General features: G+C 43.5%; 2 long non-coding RNA genes across 2 annotated transcripts; both read right to left on the bottom strand.

Moving 5' to 3' along the window:
- Nucleotides 1–3: 3 nt before the first annotated feature.
- Nucleotides 4–1,946, bottom strand: LOC308057417. Its single transcript, XR_013925265.1, has 3 exons — nt 1,790–1,946; nt 875–1,110; nt 4–116 (listed from the first exon to the last, which is right to left on the bottom strand). It is a non-coding gene; the product is annotated as an uncharacterized lncRNA (long non-coding RNA).
- A 7,271-nt stretch (nt 1,947–9,217) lies between these two features.
- On the bottom strand, nt 9,218–15,492 carry LOC308057420. The gene is made up of 3 exons (XR_013925267.1): nt 14,936–15,492; nt 12,769–12,982; nt 9,218–10,592 (listed from the first exon to the last, which is right to left on the bottom strand). It is a non-coding gene; the product is annotated as an uncharacterized lncRNA (long non-coding RNA).
- Nucleotides 15,493–20,460: the final 4,968 nt, after the last annotated feature.

Raw genomic sequence — 20,460 nt, 5'->3', positions numbered from 1 at the left:
CCAGTTCAGTTGAATACAGAACTGGACCACTGACAGCGCTGCTTGCAATTAAAGGTTTGCTTCTATGGCACTCCTGAAGGAGCTTAGCATTGGCTTCTGCTCGTCTCTCATTAGCTCTGAAACATTCAGAAGCATACAAAGAATTATCTTTGGTAATAACACCTCCGCAAAGTTACCCTCCAGGTCTTTGACTATTATTTGACTTCTCAAAGTGGAAGGGATTAAGAGAGTCCAAAAAAAAGGTCCATAATTTGATCTGAGGTTTTTTGAAGAGCCTATTTCTAGGTAGCCACACTACCTGCAAGAAGCAGCAAGAGTTAACCAATACTTTGGACTTCTCAGCATTAAGGCCTCAAAGCAGTCTGTGCACACCGTGTGTTTACATAGCTCTTCCTGAAAGGTACATCACCTGCATAAGAACTCTGGGCTACCCTTCCTTTCCCAAAGAAAGCTGAAACCTATGACATGCGGCTAAAATGGAAGCCAAAAGATTTTTGTTGTTCTTCTTCATAGCATCAAATGCCACTCTCTGAAGGGCCTATCCTTATTCAAGCAGTAAAGGACATGACATTATCTTTTCTGCCATACTCAGAATAAGAAGAGGAGATTAGAGACTGGCAAAAAGGCTGCCTGTTAAAACAAACTCAACTTCAAAAATATCCTATTAATGCCCATGATCGGTGGTGTTACTGCTGGAACACTGAAGAGAAATGAAGATAGTTCCAATGAACAGGGGGGACCCTTAAGGTACTTTCATCACAAATATGCTATCTTATGCATAATGCTGACCAGATGTAGAAAAGGTATTTAACAAAGAAAACTGCTTGAGGAAGAAGTAGTATCTTATTATCACCCCAAAAATGCATGGACTTACCCTTCCAGTTTATTTCCTAGGCATCTTCCATTTTTAACTTCCTCCAGATACGGGTCTTTGTACTTTTCCGCTTCTGCCTGTACAGATTCTTTTTGAAAAATACTGTCTCGTTGGGTATTTTTTATCCTGTCCAATTCACGTTCGAGGTCTCCAGTTCTGTGTTCTAGCTGGTTTGTCAGCAAACCATGACGACTGGCTCTGATTTGTTCTAATCTGTCCTGGGAGGCTGCCTGCATCTGAAGTAGATAGACACTTTCAACCACTGCAAAGAAAAAGAGAACTCTCCTCGCCAGTCAATTGCGTGCACCCAATTTCAAGGGCCCAGCTCTATTCAGCGAGGCAACTGTGCCTCCTCACTGCCATCAGCGACCAGGGCAGAACCCTGGAACTACCACACCAAATGATTCTTTTCATTCAGAAAGAACTCCCATCTTAGCACTATTACTCATCAAAGCTACTGATGAAGGAACACTATCTCTGTAGGACAGGGCATAGCATTCCTCAAAGAAATCATGGAGATGCCGCACCCCCAGCCCCCACCCTGCAGCTTTGGTGACTTCTTTTCTGAGCGTTGCCCCTTGTGCAATGACTAAGGAAGATGTGTATGCCTGGCTGTGACAACTCTAAGTTGCAATACCCATTCAAGGATAAACAATGAGAACAGACCAGTGGACAGTGATACCCCTCCAAGAACTGCAAAATGAAAATCTACCTTGGCAAGTTTTTGATTCAGGGCCTGCAGGCACACTGCACGCACATGAAAGCATCTTGCCCAACCATATTCCCTTCTCCCACTGCCCTTCAGGAAAAACAGAAGTACAGCGTAACACATGGAATCAGGCACCACCCCCCGCCCCTATAAAATGACAACCAAAACAGAAGTCTGTAACAGACACACATAAGAAATTAACTTACCTGCAAAATCAGATTGACTTCTTGCAGTTTTTGTCTTATTTCTTGTTCAGCTCACTCTTCCACCTCTCTTTTGTATTGTTCTATTTGGCTGCGATCCACCATGTTAGTCTCCATATGGTGTTTGAGATTAGCCACCTCTTCTTTCAGCTGGCTTTTGCTCTTTCCAGTTTTTCATGGCTCCCACGCATGGTGGACAACTCTCGCAAATCATGATTTTGTGCTTCTAGCTGCATGCCTTTTTTAGACTTTACCTCCAGCTGCTGGGAAAGTTCATCAACCTGTAGACAGGAAAGGGGAAAAAAACAGGGAACTCAGAGGGATCTAAAATTAGTCAAATCTGTGAAAATTGGTAAAGGAGTTGGCCATCAAGACTATTTATCATCTGCTGATTCAGTGTTAAAACAAAAGTGAAACCAGGCTCTTCTTTTAAAACAAGAACAGCTTTCACATCATTTCTGACAGCATTCCTCAGGTTCCCATCCTTCCTCAGTTCTGCAGTGGGTCACAGACCAAGAGGTACCAAACCAGCGGCATTACACCCGCAGGGCTAGGCTGAAAAGCACTAGGGCTATTCTTCTGCGAGATGTTCATACGATCATAGGAAATCAAACACACCCATACCCAGTTACATCACAGCCACATTCTGGTTTCATCAGAAAAAAACCCATGTATCATGCTTCAGAGGAACTGTCACATGCTGTCACACGGTCAAAGCTTCGTCACAGAACTGACAAGACAAGAAACGGATACCCTTTCCTTCCATTACGCTAATAGATCTGGAAATAGTGGTTCAGAACACCGCTTTTACAGCACTGGTGGCAGAAGACAGTCTCTTTAGGACAAAGCTACAGTTTGTTTTCAAAAGATTTCCAGGAAATATCAGAGTTCCCATAGGTCCCAATGGTCAACTACAGCTTCTATCCCCTTCTTTCCCCCTCAAGAAACATCCATCGTCTATACCTATTAACCATAAAACATGATATCCCATCATCTTTTATTTTTAAAAAAGAGGGGGAAACCACCAGAGTCAACACTTGAAAGTCTCTAAAATACGTAGAAACTTTACACTTATTTAAAATTGCCCAAACGTAATTCCATTCCCTGTCATTCAAAATAGCTCTTCCAACAGGAACACAAATATGCTGCTAACCTGTGAACTACAAGTGAGCCACTGTCAAGGCAGTTGACTCGTTCTACAATAATATCTTCTAAAAAGGAGCATAACTTTGAAACACAGCTATCTCAGTAATGAGCAGAGAAGCAGCTAAAAGGTTACATGCTACCGAACAGCCAGAGCAACCTCAAAAGCATTTGTGGGTCTCCATGACAAGGGAAAGACGGACCGAGTCAGCTACTAGTAAGCAACAAGTTACAGGGTTTTTTTCCGCATCACCTCACACTGCATCGTGCCCTGGGAAGCAAAGACACCATTCCGAAAAGCAAACCCCCACCTGCCTCCTGCTCAACTCGTGCCCGAGACAGGCTTCAGGGGGTGACCTTGGGCAAGGCCAACTGCACAGAGTTGTTCCGAGTGATGGTGGCGTTACTTCCCTCTCTTCCGAGAGGGAATGCATCCGTCGGAGCCCGACGATGCTGCCACGGCCTCAAGCTGCAGCCAGGCCTGTGCTGGGCCTTCACTGCTCTCAGCCCTGGCCCTCACCCATGGACGTGACGTCCCAGTAGGACTGCAGACCTGCCCATCCCTATGGACCGGCCTGGTGATCTGCACTCTTGGTGCACTCTGCTTACTGTCCCCAGAACTGTCCCCAGAACTCTTCTGCTCTTCTTGGTGAGGGCCTGTGGGGCTGATCCCTGGCCTGTGTGGTCACAGACCCTGCCAGCCTTGCTGTGGCTCTTGCTTTGCCCTTCCTCTGCAGGACAGCCTACCCCTGATGCGCCCTCGCAGATACTGCTGTGTATGTAACACTTCCATCTTTACCCCTAAGAGCTACATCAGTATTACAGTCGCCTACTACTGTGACCATAGAAGGAACATCAAAAACCAGCCAAATAATTTCAGAAATACAGCCAAGAAAAAAGTAGTCAAAATCAACAACATGAAAAGAAGTATAAAGAAAGAATAAAGGTTACAAAAGAAAAACCACCACAATAACCCAAACAAAATAAAGCTCACCTTTGTTCTTAATCTGCCAATTTCATTGACCATTTTCTTCACTTCTCCCTGCAAATTAAGCTGGGACAGTCCCCCTCTCGCCTCATACACCCTTAGTTCCTTCGTAGCTCTGCTCAGCAGCCTCTTCAACCTGCACAGCAAACTAGTCATGAAAACAATGAAGCAAAAAGAAACAAAACTGGACTTTTTCACATACTCTCATGTAAACAGCACAGACACAGCTTGCTTTATCTTTAATGTACTTGACACACCAGGAATTACCAGGAAAAAACAGTATTCCTGTGCCACATACACTTGGAGAGTCCAGAATTCACCTGAAAAGAGGAATGAAAGACTCCCTTTTTCCCAGGAGAACTGCAGGGCAACCTGCATCTGCAGTTGTTTTGGCAGCTATTGAAAACCAGGGGCTGGTGTACAGAAGTACCTTGCAAGAACTAACACGAGGCTGGCATCTGCTCACAGTTAGGTACACCTATTTTTACACTAAAGTTTAATAAAACATGACTTCTACGCAGGGATACCTCTTCACCACGCTAAAAAGCCGTACCTCTTACAGTCTTTCTGCAGATCAAGGTTTCTTTTCATTTCTTGGGCCAGACGTAGTTCAACTGGGCGTTTCAACTCTACCAGCTTCTTCACTTCCTTTCTTTCACTCTCGCACTTTCAAAAGAGAAAAGAAAGATGTATCACACACGCAGAGCACAGGAAAAATACCTACGTACAGTCTGTGCATCTAGCGCTCTCCACAGAGAAGCTGCCGGACGTCTCTATCCGTTAGCCACGTTCCACAGAATGCCATGGGACGGAATTCCCGAGGCTATTCCATCCATCCCTTCAGGTTTCACATCAAACAGACCAATATGTAACTAAGAAACAGATGCCCTCGCCTGAAGCAAAGGCCATCCTCTTCTAGACATAACAGGTGGAAAAGATGCTGGAGAACACTTTTGGCAGTGCCTCTGCTCATAGTAGGGATTACGTAGGTATGCACTTCATGGGAGAACATCGATCCATCCAAAGCTTTCATGGGATCTTCCACCAACCAGCAGGCAGGGGCTTGTGGAGGAACCTGATCTTTTGGAGTTCTTCAACATTTTATTCCCCTCGGCCATTACCTCCACCTCTTCTGTGTGGGCATTTACTTAGCCACATGCTGGTTTTCCTCCTCTTGGTGTTTTCTCAGCCACACCAGAGGAGAGCTGGCAGCTGTTTTGACTTTGTTCTTCCATTTTCCCTCTACAGAAAAGGAGAAAAGGGGAAGGCCGCCCCTTGGCAACTGGCAGGCGCTGCTTGTTTCCCAAGCACTCGTTCATTTACCCAGCATTCCTTCAGTATGTTTTTCTGCAAGGCTTTTAAGCTCCCGCTACGCTGAAAACATACAGCAGCTCCTCCATACACGCACTGGAAACATCAAGCATTTTAAACCTGCCTAGAAACCAAGGGGTCAGAAGATGACCACACAAAATCCAAGGAAGAACTGGGAACTGTGGCCTTGCTCAATGTGCTCAACTGATAGCAAACCAAACTGGGAACTCTTCCCAACAGAGCCACTCCAGAGCTTACACAAAGATACCCATCTAGCTTTTATTTGCTTCCTCCGTGACCCCCAAACGATAAGGTACTCGCAGCCTGAATGGCAGGGATAACAGAAAGCAATGATATGTAAGAACCTGACCAGAAGGTGCATGTGGTTCTCCTGGGTATTGGCCCGGTGCCTGGAGAATTTTCTGGGCTCACCTGTTGCAACAGTTCAGCCTTCTCCTCGTCCGGCTGAGCAACGCGCTCTTCAAGGTGGGATCTTGACTTCAAGTGCTCCTCCCACGTGCTGTGCAAGTCCTTGGATGTCAGAGCCAGCATGTTCTGCTTCTGCGTCTGTGAAAGCAACAGTGGCAGAAGAAAAAGTAAGGTGGCCAGAAAAGACAAGAGCGCAGGAGAATGCAGTAACTTACACAGAAACAGGCCTAAGCTCTCCTCCACCCATCCAAGACCTATGGCCAAGGTTGATGTGGAGTGTAAAACACACCTTAGGAACCATAACCAAGAACAGCAGCTGGAGCTGGTGGGAAGAAGGAATACTCTAGAAGCGACAGGATGAGGTTACAACTTTGGGGGATAAGATGACATGCACGCACACACACAAAATCACCCTACAGCTTTCCTGCAAAGCTCCTCTGGTTCCCTCTATCCTTCAGTTTTCGTAAGAACACTGCAAAAGGTGGTGCAAAAGGACAACATTCGCTCCTACTTTCAACAGCTACACTCAGATTTCTTCATATAGTTAAATACATTAAGTACCTTAATTTTCAACTTTCTTTCCAACTCCTTTTGCAAGCGCAGCTTGTCTCTCTCCAGGTCACTGTGGTAGCGTGTAGTAACTTCAAGTGAAGCTTCTGGCATAGATTGCTTTTTAGGTGCATCAGCAAGCTCCTGCTGCAGTTGTCCAAACATGCCCTAACAAAACAGTTAAATTAGCATGAAGAAAGTTCTAAGAACATGAAATACGCCTTTAACTTATTTTATTATACAATTAGACCTGTCTAGATTGAACCCAAAAGTATGAAATTTTGCCTGCCAGCAGCAGGCATCTGCATGGATGATGACCTCTCGTCATCTTTCTCAGCTGAGAACCTTTGACTATCAGCAGCTGTTCACGAGGATTTCTGTTTCCTAACACATAAAAAAGGCTCAGGTATTGTTCTTCCTTGAACAATACACAGGAACACACTGAAATCAGGTATTTTTTTCCTAACAAAACCCAAAGAAATCTGTTGCGATCTAAGAGCCACAGTTTGACTGCAAATATTACTCTGGTGACTGAAGGCAGGACTTTGTGTTAGATTGTTCTTTCTTCTGTTTCTTCACTATACAAATACAATTAAATGAATACAAATATCTGAAAGCTCCTTTGAGATACACTTTAAGGGTATGTTGAATCACATCCTCTTGTAGTCTTCTTACTCAGCTCGTTTTAGAAGTACTGATAGATTAGGTTTACAAAAATCTGCATAGCTCATATATATATATAGCTATATCCATATACACACACACACTCTCTCACATGATCTTCAAAAGGAACCCATTATTTTGGTAGTAAGAATACAAAGCAAGTCACAGTTTACAATGATTGACAGTACTGCTGGAGTGTGGCTACACATCATAAAAGAGAAAGCTTAAGGTCACCGTCTGACATGAACTTTGAGGAACAGGCAGGCCCCTCAGAACCCTCAAAACACACACAGAAATCAACAGCTGGACATTACTAATACTCTTCAATCTTGATAGCAGCTTACAGAGAACCTATTTTTTCCCCTCTATAGAAGCTTCATATAAACCTATCCCCAACCACTTCACTTCTCTGTACCTTCATTTCTCAGCCCTCGTGTATTGGATGGTTCCTCCTTTTATACCACTCTCATTCATGTCATCAGTGCAATACTTACATCAACACCATCAAATACTTAAAGACTATTCTATAGGGCATAACATGGACTAAGGAAAATAGATGAAAAAAAGTTCTAGAGAAGAATCACCTTTCTTGATCAAAGCTTAGACTTGGATACCTTTTTTCTGTTCTCTGCTTAGATCTGAGGACTAATATCCCCGTTGCCAAAACTTTCCGCAATTCCGAGAGAAACATAACAAACCAGAACAAATCAGTATTCTTTGGTCCCATGCATATAACTTACACCGGATACATTGTAGGAACAAACTAATTTCAAGAATGGACAAACTTTAAATTGTTCTTTCTACGCATATACTTTACCTGTCTTTCTACTACGTCAGTCTCATATTTAAAGACTTGTTCCCTTAAATCAGTGCACTTGGCATTTAAATCCTTGTTTCGCTCTTCTATTAGATAAACTTGCTTTTCCCTATCAGCTCTAAGTTTGCTGAAAATGTCATTAAAACAGTGCTGCACATAATCCACTATTTTTTCTTTCATGATCCTCTTGTTCTGCATCTCTTCCCATTGCTGATGGAGTAAAAAGGTTTTCACTCTGGAGCTGGGCCAATCGCTCCTGCAAGGACTCCTGTTTTATTACAAGTTTGCTTACTGGATCTTTCTCAAGTTGTCGAGCATGATCACATTCCTTTGCCTGACACTGGCCTTGACTTAATTCTTTTTTGCCATTTCTAAAAGCAAAGCTTTTTCTCTGAGCATTTGCTTCAACTGGTGAAGCTCATTTTCTAGCCTATTAGCTTTGCTTTTAGCTTTACACAGCTGCAGAGACAAGCTCTTGTTGGTTTCTTGCACGCCAGAGAGGTCACGATGGAGCTCGACTTGCAAGCAAAGGCATTCATCACGTTCTCTGTGAAATCTTCGTTCAGCATTGCTTTTTGATGACAAATGAAGTTCAAGTTCTTGAACTGCAGCGTTCAGGGAGGAACGAAATGATTCAATTTCTGTCTCTAGTCTGTCTTTGCTTTTGTTTGTCTGCTCAAGTTTGGAAGTCAGCACTGCAGATTCTGTCTTTAGTAAGTCCAGCTCCGTGTTGAACTGAAAAAACATTTATCTTAACGCTTCCTTGTTCAGTTTAAGTTCCTTTTTGAGAGCTTTATTTTTTTCTTTCAAGGTCTCATTTTCCTTTAAATATTTTCCTTCTTCCTCCTGGTGCCTAAGTCTTACTTGAGTGAGTTCTAGCCTTAGCATAGCAATCTCATCTTGTAGTAACTGATTCTTGTACAACAGATCCTGTTCTCTGTCAGTGCTGGATTCCTGAAGGACAGGGAACATGAATAAAGAGCCAATTGGGAAATGAATCTACAAAAAACCTGCAGCAATAAACTGCATTTTAACATTTCTAGTACTAAAGCATGACTTCAAAGATGAAGTTTCAGGCAATAAGCTACTCTGTGAACCCATGCACATGTACAATGTACGTACACAACGGAAGTGCAACATATCCTTAAAACCTAAATGAACATCCCAAATATACAGTTACGTTTTTTTCCCCCCTTAAACCAGCAACCAAAGCTTTTAAAATGACAGCGCTTTCTTGTATGTGCATGCCTTTATAATACTGCCTTTAAGGTTGAATTAGGTGTGCTACAGATCTGGTAAACACAAGGCCAGAAAGGGTATTTTCCTTCTCAAATGTCTTCTGAACACTTATCCTTTTGTGTTACTGGAAGTTAGCTATAAAACTCAATCACCCCCGGAATGCAATAGTCCTGTATATTTCCTCTTTATTGTATGTATAACTTTTTTCCACTTAAAACACATTCACCCTACATTTATTGGGCAGCACAGCCAAGAACAAAAAGGCTTCCAAGCACTGCACATTCTTTAGGAAATTCAGTAAATTCTTTCCAAGATCTTTTTTAATACAGTGCTTATGATTGCTTTTTCTCCTCCAGTTACTCTAACTCTTACAGAGAGTTGAATTCATTGCTGATATTCGATCATAAAATTTTAGTTATGTGGAGGTGGAAAAGAAAGGCATACTTGAAGTAAGTTCAATAAGGGAATAACTAATTTAAAAAAAAAAAAAAAAAAGGCAATGGAAACACAAACACTGTCGAACAACTTTCTTCCTGGTCAACCTTGCCATAGGTAGCTAGGTGTTTCACTGCTAGAAAGCCTAAAAAGTGATGACGAAATGTCTGTGAAATGACAAATAACAGATAGGTTAAGAAACAGTGTAAACAGTGTCTTCTATTAGTTTCCTACTTGCACAAGTAATTCAGGTACATACAGGAGTGATGCTGCTTTCCAGAACTTTTAGACATAAGAGAAAACAAGAAAGGTATTTACCCAGATAAGTTACACTGGTAAACAGTAAATAAACCACCAAGAACAGAAAAAGTTATGTAAGATTTATTATGACTTTAAAACAAACATGGTGAAATTTAATTTATTAGAAAAAAAAATCTGCTTACCTCTGATTTTTTTCCTATAGATCTTCTTGTCCCTTCTTCTAGTTCCATTTGTCTCCCAAGGTGGTTGTTCAAAATTCCTTCTTGAAGGGCTCTGGCCCTCTTTTCCTGAGAGAGCTGTCTCTGTGTTTCATCACGTTCCTCTTCAACCTACAGTAATACAATAAAACTGCTTGCATCTGAAGAAAAAACAGAGCTAGCAATACATCTTCCCATTCTCCCCTGCATACTTGAAAACATTTTTGATTCCCCACCGTTATGATAATCCACCTATAAATAAATAAATTTAAATTTTCTTATGAAAATTTAAGAAGGCGAAATACAGGATGTTTTGTAGTAGTTCAAAAAAAGGTAAGGCTTTGCCTGAAACACAAATGAAACCTCAATTTTGAAAAAAGAAAAAAGGAATAATAAACTGCAAAGCAAAAAAAAAAAAAAAAAAGAACAGCCCAATTGTGAACCAACTGTACTCTACTGTTCTCAAAATCTGACAATTGTTATCCAACGCCTCTTCCGTGAACAAAGCGCCTCCTTCTCTAGGCATACTGGAATACAATTGAAAAGAAGCAGAAAATAAGACAAAGACTTTAATTCATTATTTAATATACCTGTTTCAAGAGCTTTCTCAGTGTTCTTAACTCCATTTCTAAATTCCTAGAGTGTAACTCAAGTTTCTGTTTCTCCTCCATCTCTTTACAATATTGATCTTCTTTCCTTCGGAGGTCTTCTCTCATTTTCTCACACAGCACTTCTACTCTGAGCCTCTTTTCTTCTTGTTGTTTCAAAGAACATCTGGGATTTAACGGAGGATTTGAGAAACAAAAGCACTGATATAAAAGTAGATATTCCACATGATGAACTTGCAGAGACAACTCAAACCATAAAAAATGTTAAATGTTTTCAGAGTTCATATTTTTACTGTACTTTTCAACTTTTTAAAGAATTCTAACTTCATTCCGTTGGGCATGGTATCAGTTGTACAAGATAGAGAAAAAAAACTTTGAGTGATTTATCCGTTATTTGTAAGTTTGTATAGGGAAACACACACCAGTGTGCACACTATAATAATAAAATTAAAAAAACCCATCTTCATATTACAGCCGTTTTGTTGAAAAAGGAGTTTGTTGTCTCATCAGATCAAAGCATCGTAAACTTTTACTATGGTTAGTATACATTTTCTTAGTATACTGAGCATTGCCTACATATTACGGATTCAGTGACCAGAAGTAATATTGGTGAATCAGCACGCCACTTACCTATGGCAGACCCGACAATTTTTCAGCAGCCTTCTGTAAGTCTAAAACAACTGCTGCCCACAGGCAGAACAAGCAGCTTCTGTTTACTCAAGAAGGATGTCAGTGTTCAAAACCAGATTCAGAAATGCATGGGGTTTAAGCTGACTACGATTAAAAACAGTTTTAAACCTCAGTTGGATCTACCTCTGGGAGAAACTACAGCAATTTCATTTTGAAGCTGACTTACAAGGAAAGCCTTATGGAAGGTCAGCTTCTTTACCAACTGAAACAATCAGCAATGAGCACTGACATGGTAGAAAACGGACCATGGTGTGCCCACGGTACCCAAACAAGAAAGCAGCTTTGTGTTTGATCATTATTTTGACTATTTTTTCCCATATACTCACAATAGTGGACAAAAAAAAAAAAATTAAAAAAAATCAAGTGTCAACCTAAGGGAAGAACTGCCAATTGAAAGCCTGCTTTAGAAATTCCGCAAAACAAGAATCAACCACCACTAAAATCACTTGAAAGACTGACAGAAACATTTGTATTTGAATGGCGCATATTGCAAGGAGAAAGCTTTACATGTAATTTCTAGTGTAATTTCGCAAAAAGTGTAACTTTTGAAAGTATAAATTTAACGCTGCTTGGAGAATTCACTTAGAATGAAAATACTACTTCTTTATACTTGACAGATGTTTGAGGATTTTGAACACCTGCTGAAGTCAAACCCAGGCCAAGCTGGGACCGGCCTCTCTTCCTCGTACCCCCCTCCCCCGTGCTGGGAGGCCCAACTCCCCCAGGCCCAGCTCCCGCAGCCTCCCCTCACAGGGCTGGTGCTCCTGCCCCCGGGCCAGCCCGGCATCTCCCTGCCGACCTCACACGGACTGGGCAAGATCTCCTGGGCTGGGCGGCCAAACACCGGGCCCCGGGCTCGAGACACAGCTCAGCAAGCCCTGCGGAGGGGTGGGCACTCACTGCCCCCAGGGCCCTGGCACTGCTGCCCTCCATACAGCCCAGGCCGCTGCGGGCCGCCCCAGCTGCCAGCTCACGGTGGCTCCTGCTGAGCTCGCTCTCTGCCTGGGCCGCTCCCCAGCCACGCCGTCCCACCGGGGATCACCACAAGGAGATCTCCCCTCCCAGGCCAGGGCTCTGCAGTTGTCCTTGCTGAACTGCCTACGGTGCCTGCTGGCCACCCCTGTCTGACGTGATGTCAACAGCGATGAGAAACCTCACACCTCCGGGTCTAGCTCAGGAGTGTGGGGAAAGGGGCAATCCCAAACTTGACCTTTCCAACAAACAAACAGGTAAGCAAACAAATGCTCTAAGCTCTGGTTTGACTTGCACTGGGTGGAGTTACCAGAAACCCTAGTATTATAGGCCCACTGAAGCCGCAAGGACAAAATGAAAAAAAAAAACCACCACCCAACCATCTCTCAAATCTCTCTTATAAATCTGATTTCCCCATACACACTCTCTTGCTCTTTTCTTGCTAGAAAACAAAGTTAGAACAACATCCAGAAGACTGTACATGGAGCTGGTATCCGGACGTTTTTCCCCTCTCCCATTATCTACTGGGCATATATTATCTGGGCATAACTGGCCCACGGGATTCAAAAAACCCAAACCCAAAAGACTGGAAACTTCTCATCCTGTTGCCTGCGCCATCAGTGTCTTTCGGAACAAAACCACTGACAAGATAATACATTATCAGACCACAATTTACATACTTAAGGCTTTGGATATCACTTTTCCATTCTGCTTCTTGGTGAGCCAATACGGATTTCAAATCTTGAGTCTTCTCCGCTCTGAACTGTGACTCCTCCCTTTCATCTTCCAATTTCCTTACTTCTCTTGAGAGCGCTTTATACTGATTTTTCTGACGTTCTATTCTCTGTTCATATTCAAGAAGTATGTTTTGCATTTTCAACAAAGTAGCAGAACCTGCTTTGAGACAGAAAAGACACAAAGCTGCACAAATACTGCCCAATGTACAAGCTGTTCAATGCTTTGCTGCATTAGGTGCAGGTGGCAGGTCTCGGTAGCGGGAAGGTCCCTGTGAGAAGGAGCCAGGGGTCGTCCCGTGCTGGACATGGACGGTTTCGATGGACCCACCGCAGGGCACAGCTGAGCCTCTCAGCCGTGCTGGCAGCTCCTCAGGAAAAACAAACGTAGGAAAGGGCGAAACCACCACACAGGCAGAGAAGGGGAAAAGCATGTGAAAACCAGCCCCGCAAACGAACACCCAGGTCAGCGAAGGAGGAGGGAGAGGTGCTGCTCCAGGTGCCAGAGCAGAGATTCCCCTGCAGCCCCTGAGAGAACCATGCTGGAGCAGATACCCACAGCGCAGTGCTGCGCAGGACCCCGTGCCAGAGCAGGCGGATCCTTCCCGAAGGACCTGCGACCCATGGAGGGCCCAGGCTGGAGGAGATTTTCCCCAAAGGACTGCAGCCTGGGGGAGGACTCACACTGGAGCAGGGAAAAGGGACGAGGAAGGAGCAGCAGAGAGAAACTGCTACGTCCTGATTGCAGACCGCAGCCTCCCCGTGCTGCCTGGGGAGGTGGCGGGGAAGGAGCGCAGCAGAGCTTGAGCAGGGGGGGTGCCGACGTGTCCTTCTCAGGTTTGGGGTCTTTGTTTCTCACTATCCAAATGTATTTTAATCGGTGGAGTCTGTTTTGCCACTGACAATCACTGGGAAGTGACAGCCCTGCCTTCACACTGACCCACAAGCTTTTTCGCCCCGTTTTGTAAATGAGGGGCAGTGGCAGCACTGGGCGGGGAGTTTGGCCTTCGGCCAAGGTTAACACTTGCCTAATGAAATTTTAGCATAGTTTAAGAGCCCTAGTAAGTGATGCTTATGTTTATATAATGCCTTGTGCATATATGCAAGCACCTTATGACAGTTGAAATTTGTTATATATATGTACTTATTATTTTTAAGCAAAGCCATTATTTTGCTGTACTCTTTGTCATTAGCTGTTGAGGGGTGTGCTGGCTGTGGCTGGGATAGTGTTAATTTTCTTCACAGTCGCTGGTACGGGGCCATGTTTTACAGCTGTGCCGCAAACAGGGTTGGTAGCACGGGGATGTGTTCCTTATGGCCCAGCAGCGCTCACACAGAGCCAAGGCCTTTTCTGCTCCTCACCCCACCCCACCAGCCAGCAGGCTGGGGGTACGCAAGGAGCCGGGCCAGGACACAGCTGGGACAGCTGACCCCAGCTGACCCAAGGGATGTGCCATGCCACGCGGCATCATGCTCAGCATATAAAGCTGGGGGAGGACGAAGGAAGGGAGGGACATCCAGAGTGATGGCACTTTGTCTTCCCAAGTATTTGTTATGCGTGACGGAGCCCTGCTGTCCTGGAGATGGCTGAACACCCGCCTGCCCATGGGACGTGCTGGATGAATTCCTTGCTTTGCTTTGCTTGCGTGCGTGGCTTTTGCTATTAAACTGTTTTCATGCCGACCCATGAGTTTTCTCACTTTTCCCTTTCCGATGCTCTCCCCCACCCCACTGGGGTGGAACAAGTGAGTGGCTGTGTGGTGCTTAGGTGTTCAGGTGTGGCTGGGCTTAAACCACATCAGGGGGATATAAAGAAGAAAAAGCTCTTGCTGACTTTTGATGACCGCATTAGAAGGAGCTGAACTGTACTTTGCAAGAAACTGCTTCTCCAGCTCTGACTAGACAGAGAACCAATGATAACGTAAGGCACATCGGCTGGCAATGCAGGCAACATCTCAGGTTAGGTGACAGTTTCACAGCTTTTGAGGGGGATCTCTAGTCACAAAGAGATACTATATCAAAATATGAAATTAAAATACTTTGGAGTGCATACAAAGAAATCATGTTTTAAGGGGAACTTGTAACAGCTGAAGGCAGAGACTTGAAAACATACCCATATGAACCACACTAAGCTCTTCCAACAGCAGCATAGTCTCCTTGTAGGTTGAAGCTTGTAACCGGGCATCCTCTGAAGTTGGGTCAGATGAGTGAGTTAAACCAGGGTCATCAGTTACTTCCACTGGTATGCTGACCTACAAAAAATACAGTACTTTCTGTAATTCCACTGTCCAGTATTACAGACCATTACAAATGCAGGAATGATTCATTCTCTCCTTCACAGCCCACAGATTTGTCTCAAATACAATCAAGCTGCATACCAGCAGCAATTTGTACATCTGGTTGATCACTACATAAACACTGCTCCCACCTAAGTGATTAAAAGCTGATAGAGACTGTTTATCAAGAAACTAGTTTTACAGTACCTCGTTCCTTTCACTCCTGGTTGTTGCTGCAGGTCTAGAAAACAAGAAATATATTTCAGTACTGAAATGCTTACTTTGCATTATGAATAATACCTACAGTTGCTTTGAAAAATTAATTGCAGAACTGAATTAAACTAAAATCTGGTATAGTAACTTTGCTAGATATAGCTCAAGACTGAAACAATTATTGTGTGCTATTAATGTCTACTGGAAGGCTAATTTTTCCGCAAGATATTAAGCAAATAGTTGAAATAACTGTTCCCTAAACTGCACGCAAAGTGACAGAAATCTTACAGCTACAGACATATAGCTATACGCTTACGTGCATTCCCTGTTTAATACCAGGGGTTTAGCTCTCTTCAGTACCGAGAATCCTTCTCCTACAGGTCAAAGAACTGTAATTTTGGATTCTCTGGTGTCCTGGGTCTGGCTGGGATGCAGTTTATTTTCTTCACAGCAGCCCACACAGGGCTGCGTGTTAGATTTCTGACCAAAACAGTGTTGATAACACACCAGATTTTTAGCTAGGGCTGAACAGTGTCAACAACTTCTCTTTCTCACTTTGCCACAACCCACACAAGTAAGTTCAGGGTGGCCAAGAAGTCAGGAGGGTACACAGCTGCAAGAGAAAAGGTGGAGCGGGGAGCAGGGCAAAAAATCCTGAGATACCTGCAGTGAAAAAACTGAGATACCTCACCCTTTTTAAACACATGAAATACTTCTATGCCTGTGCACACACACTCATGTAATTAATCAGAATTCGTGCACGTGACCTTATTGTTGACTTGGCCAGCATGTTCAAAAGCACTCTAAACAGAAGTGAAGTGTTTGTCAACACAAAGCGCATCAGGTAGTCACAGGAAAGAACAAGAAAGAACATCAGGTGGTCACACGAAAGAACAAGAATCTTCATATGCATCAGGTTTACAAAAAACCTTAAACACACAACAAAAACCCAAACTTGCCTCTAGCTCTCAGGCCAATTTTTATCATTAAGTGAGTTTTATTTTCAACATTCCTTATATGCATACCTTCCTTCATCCTCAGATGTTTCACTGGAAGTGCTATCATCCGGTACTTGACCATGATTGCCACTGGAAGAGCTCATCTGCTGATGAGCCTTCTGCTTTGAAGGCTGTCTTTTACTTTCCTTTGCACCTTTGGCATTCAGGGCAATTTTACTGCATTACACAGAAAGAAAGAAAAAAAAAACAAAACACCAAGTGAGTAGGTTTATAAAAAAATATTTCTGTGAAACAGACATACTTAAGATGATGTCCAGAAACAACCGAGACAAAAAATAGCTATGATAAAATCACAGACTTGACTGTAAAGATCGTGGAATATGCCCAAGTATTTAAAACCCTTCCCCTAGAGTGAGGGGGGCACGTGGAATCTGAGCTGGATCCAGGTTAAGCTGGACTATATCCAACAGCCCCGTTACAGAAAGCATCTAGAGCAGAGATTCCTTTGAAGGACAGACAGAAAAAGCTCCTGCTTAGGTCTGCATAAAAATACGTGTGCCTTCTTTAGACTTTTGAGATTGGTTTGGTAATATCATCTTTTTCCCTGTCCCGACAAAGGGCACATTAACTTAATGAAAAGGAAAACACCAACTGCACGGAGATCACTAAAATCACCTAGAAAAGGGAGTAGTAGCAAACCCCAAGTTCCTACTTTTCTTTTCTAGGTGGCCATTTCCTACAAAAATAACTGCTTTTTCCAGTCTTCAGTTCTGGTTTTGAAGATGCATTTTACCTCAGTGTTGACATGGAAATCACAGGAATTTAGGTGGGCGTTTTCTTTTGTTTTCCCCTTTTCTTTTTTTAGAGCAGGCAATAAATTGGAACCTCCATCGTGCGCTTCATTTTGTCTAAAAAGAATTTTTCTTCATTTTTTGAGAAGCAGTGGACTACTCACTATGGCTTTCACCACTGAGGAAACTACTTCAACTACCACAGTATCAGAAAACCTAAGACACTTACATAGTACTACAAATAAGAGCTAGAGATTATTTCCTTAGCTTACCCTTTCATTGGCATTTTAATCAATTTTGAGCTCTCCCCAGATGAAAAACACTTTTTGTCTTTTTCTTCTATCGTGTTTTCATTCTCCATTTTCAAACAGTCATTCTTCCTTACAGTAATCTTTTGTTTCATTTGCCGATTAGTGATGTTATTTAATTTATCCACACATTCCTGTTTTGCCACGGCCTGCACTTTTGAACATCTTTGTTTGTTTTTTTCCTTCTTAACCTATAAAAACAAAGTTAAGCTTCACGTATTTCTAGAAGACAGAAACACCACATCCAAGATTGATTAATCCAGAGTTTACCCCTGAAATAATATAAAATGATCTTTTTTTAATTCATAGAGAAGCATTTTCACAAAACTACACTACAAGGTGTATTATGCCATTGAAAGTACTTTGAATTCACTCATGATGCAAGACATAACAAAAATACAGCCCTTAGAAAGAAAACAATAGTGTCTCTTAAAACATGAACAAGAAAAAAGTGAAAACAGTACTGATGGACAAAGCGTTAGGAGGACTGCACAATGTTCGTTGTAACACCACCAGAAAAAAATCAAGTGGAACTGCGAACAAGGGGAGGAAAGAAAAAAAGATCCCAAACCCACAAACACAACTGGTTTCACAGGAAAGAGGAATTTTAGTGAAAGGCAATGAAGACACACCACGCAGATATCACAGCACATGAATTATTAGTCAGGACCCTGTTCAGAAGCTATTTTCATTCTTTGATTCAGAATCAGAACCGATAGAATTCTATGGATTTCTTTTTATGGCAATGAAGAGATAACTACTTGCACTGGAACCAAGTGCCACCTATTGTTAAACTGGAACAATAATGCATTCTGTTTTCCAAAAATGGGGAAAAAAGACAACTCTGCACTGCCCTCTTTATTCACAAGTCACCTATTTCCATTAGAACAAACCCCAATTTGTAGGAAGCATCTTCCCTTCGTGACCAATAGCTAAAGTGAACAGGAAATACTCTGCCTGGCTCCAGAAGGCTGCGGGTCTCCCTAGGCTCTTTTACACACGCTCCATCGCTGCTATTGCTTCAGCAGCGGTTTTACCTAAAAACATATTCTGACTTTCCTGAACAGTGGATTGTATCTCACAGTTTCATTGATTTGGACAGCAGGATCCTGCAGTTTCCGTTGAAGCTAACGAACACTGCGTGCTTTCAAAACCAAGCACATTCAGCACCTCCATCATAACTCTGAATTAGAGCTATTGCCTAAACAACTACGTGTTGCACACGCTGCCCGTGCCAACCCTGGCTAGCCCAGCCCTGTTTTACCGATTCATCCAGGCACTTGCATCAGTGCGTCTGACTTGGTGAATTTACACATGAGAAACCAGGCATTTCTGACCAACACCCATGCTCTTTAACTGCACCAGTTATTTTTAAATTAATGACACATTTCTAATTAAAGTGACCAAGACAAGCCAGAACTACAGCTTGGTTGTAGTCAAAATCCCATGCGCCGCAGATTTTCCCTGAATTTCTTCACAGCATCACCTATGATTGCTGTTGTCAAACACATGACTGCTTCTTTCTTTACCTGCAGAAAGCTTGGCACAACACGTACAATATTGTACAACATACAGCTCCATCTGACAGTCAGACCAGAATGACCTTCCTGCAGTGCAGGCGGGCTGCGTATCTCCAGTAGCACCCACAGCCCCAGCCTGCACTGCTTTAGAGACAGCAAAGATCCGCGCTGATGAGAAACGCTCTCATGCACATGGCATTTCACCTTGTCCACGGATTTGAAACACGGGTTGCTTCGCAAAATTTAGTTGTATGGTTTCGTTCCAAGGCAAACCAGACTGTCCAACAACTTTTGACTTACACTAAAACCCATAAATATTCACCTTCCATATGAACGGATACATGCCAGGATATGTACTGCTGATGAATTTTTTCGCATGTTGCTGGGGAGCAATACCTGCACGTGTTCATCTTTTTGTCCACCTCTACTGGGATTCCTTCTAGCTGGGTACGTTGTACCTCAGGGTTGTATGGAGGGGATTACCTCCAAGCAGCAGGACAGACCACCCCTGTCGCTCCTAAACTGCCTCTGCTGAGCATCTCAGTGCCTCCCACAGTGGTGGCTTGCTCAGGAAGAGGTGGCCTGTGATGGCTCCTCTCCAGTACACATGCCCACAGGACCACCGAGCAAAGGACTATCCCACACCATCCTTCCCCTCTTTGAGAAAGAAAGCACGTACCTATCTATGGCTAATCTCCCTTCTGAAGCAGTACAGCTCAGCTGAGACCTCAGACTGCTTTTCTGCAGCACCTGGGATTCTTACCAAAACTGTCTCCGTGGACTCTACCCGGCCTCAGTTTTGTGCAGAGGAGGTATTTACTGCCGCATGCGCAAGAGCAACGGCAAGGGCAGGCAGTGCAGCGATCTCCTGGTACCGAACGTGCTGCTCTGGGACTCCCAAACAGGCGGTCAGTTATATCCCTGGCAAAGTTCTCCAGCAAAGCCACCCCCGATTTGTATCCACCTCAGCTGTACAAACACGGTGTAAACAGACGCGCAGCGGCTCTTTACCTCCAGCACTGTATGTCCCTTTCCTTCCCATGTCACCACCACCTGCAAAAGCGCCCATGGAAATGAGCAAACCCCACCCGCCAGAAGGAGGCAGGGCTTTCAAAGGAAAGGAGGGTATTCAATGGAAGCTGCAGATGTGCCCTGCCTGAAGAAGGCACCACTGGCAACCCCTCCTCTGTGAGAGCTGGGGAGATGGCGCCAAGGAAAGGTAACACCTTGCTGTTAATTGATGGCAGCTAACCACCAATTGGGGATTGCCTAGTATGCAAGGCTTAGCTTCAAGAACCAATCTGTTTCAAACGCGCAGCTTCTGAAAGTCTATAAAACCTCGTGCTTCTGTACAATAAATTGACATTGGCTTGCATCAAGCTGCGTCCCGTCTCTTCATTCGCCGCAGTTACAGCTTATGCTGTTCTTGAGAAGAGAAGGGAAATGGGATGAAGTGTCATATGCAGATATGTTTTTCACGCTGCGAAACCATCCGGAGTGGCAAAGGGACTGTGGGGTATCACCCCCACAGGACCCTATGGTACTCGCATTGGAGCGAGAAAATAAAGGGG

Source organism: Falco punctatus (assembly GCF_963210335.1).
Source record: "Falco punctatus genome assembly, contig: scaffold_58, whole genome shotgun sequence".
NCBI classification, from domain to species: Eukaryota; Metazoa; Chordata; class Aves; order Falconiformes; family Falconidae; genus Falco; species Falco punctatus.
This window is presented reverse-complemented; position numbering and strand designations above follow the sequence as displayed.